Genomic DNA, 2779 nt, shown 5'->3' on the forward strand with positions numbered 1-2779 from the left:
TCCAATATCGATTTGAGGTCAGAGTATCATCAGATGAGGGTTAGAGAGGATAACGTGGAGAAGACAACGTTTCAGACTCGTTATGGTCATTACGAGTTTGTGGTGATGGCGTTTGGGCTCACCAATGCGCCTGCGATATTTGTGGATTTGATGAATCGAGTGTGTAGGCCGATGATCGATTGACCAGTTATTGTTTTCATCGATGATATCATGGTTTATTCCAAGACCAGGGAGTAGCATGAGGAGCACCTTCGAGGGCTTCTAGGATTTTTAAAATGGGAACGGTTGTATGCCAAGTTCTCGAAGTGCGAGTTTTGGTTATGAGAGGTTCAGTTCTTGGGACACCATGTTAACCAGAACGTGATTTTGGTCAACCCGGCCAAGATTGAGGTTGTTATGCAGTGGGAGGTCCTGAAGTCTCCCTCGAAGATCAGGAGTTTTCTGGGTTTGGCGGGATATTATCGGAGATTCATTCAGGATTTCTCCAAGGTTGTTGTCACACCCCCGACCGAGGCGGCGGAACATGTCGGGCTGTGAGACTAAGCTCATGGATCACAAGTAAACTGAATATATAGCACAATTACAACAATAAACAAAATAGCATTCGTATTCCATCTTGATGTTTGAATACATGGTTCTTGCAAATAATAATAGTACATAATTTGCCTTAACATATAGGCAAATGATATAAATACTAATAATTAGAAGTATTAAAAAGGGGTCATAAGCATTCACCGTCGAAGTGTGAATTTGATTTGTTTAGAATCAGTTTATTTTGTGAAGCTTGACATGAGAAACCGCAAAACCACGATTCTTGAACTTTGAAATAATTTCGGGACCGTTTTGTAACAAATTTAAACTATTGGGGCTGTTTGGTAATTTAACTAACCAAAGTATGACTGTTTTGGTTAAAATATATCAAAGAAGGGACTAAAATGGTTTAAGTGGAATTAAAGTTTGAGAGGGGAGTGATTTTGTTAAAAAATATCCATGGAGGAGCTGTTTTGTTTTAAATAAACGAGTAAATTACACGAATGGTCCCTATGGTTTGGTGTAATTTGCGTGTTTGGTCCCTAACTTATTTTTTAACTCGGAAGGTCCCTGCTGTTTTTTTTTTGTTACGCGCTTGGTCCGTGTCTTATCTAAAAAGACTATTTGCTCTTGATTTTTTTAATTTATTTAAATAAACACACCCCCAACCCCATCCCTTCACCTTACTCTACATACCCCACCATTTTTTCCTATTTAAATAATAGTCTTTTTAGGTAAGACAGTGACCAAACGTGTAACAAACACACATAGTAGGGACCAAACGTGTAACAAAAACAAACAGTAGGGACCTTCCGAGTTAAAACAATAAGTTAGGGACCAAACATGCAAATTACCCCAAAGCATAGGGACCATTCGTGTAATTTACTCTAAATAAACCAAAGTTTGGGGGAGGAGCTTATTTTAAATAAAGGGTTCAACAGAAGGGTCATTTTGTTCATTTCATAAAACAAAATAAATTAGGGCTTTTTGTGCCCTCGTCATTTGCTTGAACGATCAAAGGAAGGGAACGGGAGCAAAAACAACCACGCCTCCGGTGCTGGTTCGAAGCAGGAGGAGAAATCGAAAGCAAAATTCGATTGGGGTTCAATCATCATCTGATCGAGAGATAAGGAACGAAAGCAGATCAGAAAACGAAACACGGAACATACGAGCGCCTCTGGTGCGGGATGGATTTGAAGAAAGGAGAAGGACGAAGTAGTAAGCGGTTGTCGACCTCGGTGGGTGCAGCGATGGGCTGCTCAAGCAGCTCTCGGCTTCTTCTCTTCCGATTCTGGATTTGTGTGCGAAGGGGGGGAAATGGTTGGCCCGATGGAGCAAGGCAAGCAGCAACAACAGCGCAGGTGGGGTCGTCGGAGGTAGTTGCTCGACCGAAGAAGGTGTAGGATGCGAGGGGCCTGCTAGTCGTTGAGGGTGGAAACACGGCAGCAGCTCCGGCTGAGAGGGTGATGGGTGTTTTCTTTGATTGAATTTAGTAGTTAAATAGATATAAAATCAGATTTCTTGGTGATCTCATGGTACAAAGATGATCAATTTGGAGATTTTGAAGGTACACATGCACCATTCCTCTTGATCTTTATGTGTGTGATTACAAGGATGATAGAGTATTGATTTTTCAGGAGGTAGAGCATGTGTGTATGAGTGTGGTTGAAGCTAACCAAAAAGTCAAGGAACTCTCTAGCATGGGTGTGTTTTTGTCAATCATTCAATTATTCATGTATGTAAAATGTTGGGTAGTTGAAATGTGGAAGAAACTAATAAACTGTCGATTTGTTTTCTTTGGGTGAAAGTTGAAGCAAAGACTTTCCCCATGTATTATGTGTATAATCTGTCTATTGTTTTGTCATTGATTCAATGAGTATGTATTGTGAATATGTATTATTGAGAAATTGTATTAGTTCAGTATGTATGTATTTGGTTGAATTTCTTTTATTAAGATTTTTGGAAAAACATTATATATACATAAAATGCATATAGACTTATACTATTATTTTGTTATGTGAGTATGTGATTTATTTAGAGAAATCAAGTATTGTATCATTGTATGTAATGGAAATCAAATTTAATATACATGCTTGATTTTTGGTATTTAAAAGTCATATATGACATCAATTTAAATGTGTATATTTTAATGTTGTTGCACATGTGGTATTAAAATGTTATTTTTTAGCATTTTTGATTTGTGTGCAATCGATCCTTAAATCAAATAATTTTTCTGAGGCTGGCGAAT

The 2779-nt window shown here is 38.3% G+C and overlaps 1 long non-coding RNA gene across 1 annotated transcript; it reads left to right on the forward strand.

Annotated features, from left to right (window-relative positions):
* Nucleotides 1–1475: 1475 nt before the first annotated feature.
* LOC145161511 (uncharacterized) lies at nt 1476–2485 on the forward strand. Its single transcript, XR_013738517.1, has 2 exons — nt 1476–2098; nt 2169–2485. It is a non-coding gene; the product is annotated as an uncharacterized LOC145161511 (long non-coding RNA).
* Nucleotides 2486–2779: the final 294 nt, after the last annotated feature.

This window comes from Lactuca virosa, chromosome 2 (genome assembly GCF_052849685.1).
Source record: "Lactuca virosa cultivar CGN04683 chromosome 2, Lactuca_virosa_CGN04683_v6, whole genome shotgun sequence".
NCBI lineage: Eukaryota > Viridiplantae > Streptophyta > Magnoliopsida > Asterales > Asteraceae > Lactuca > Lactuca virosa.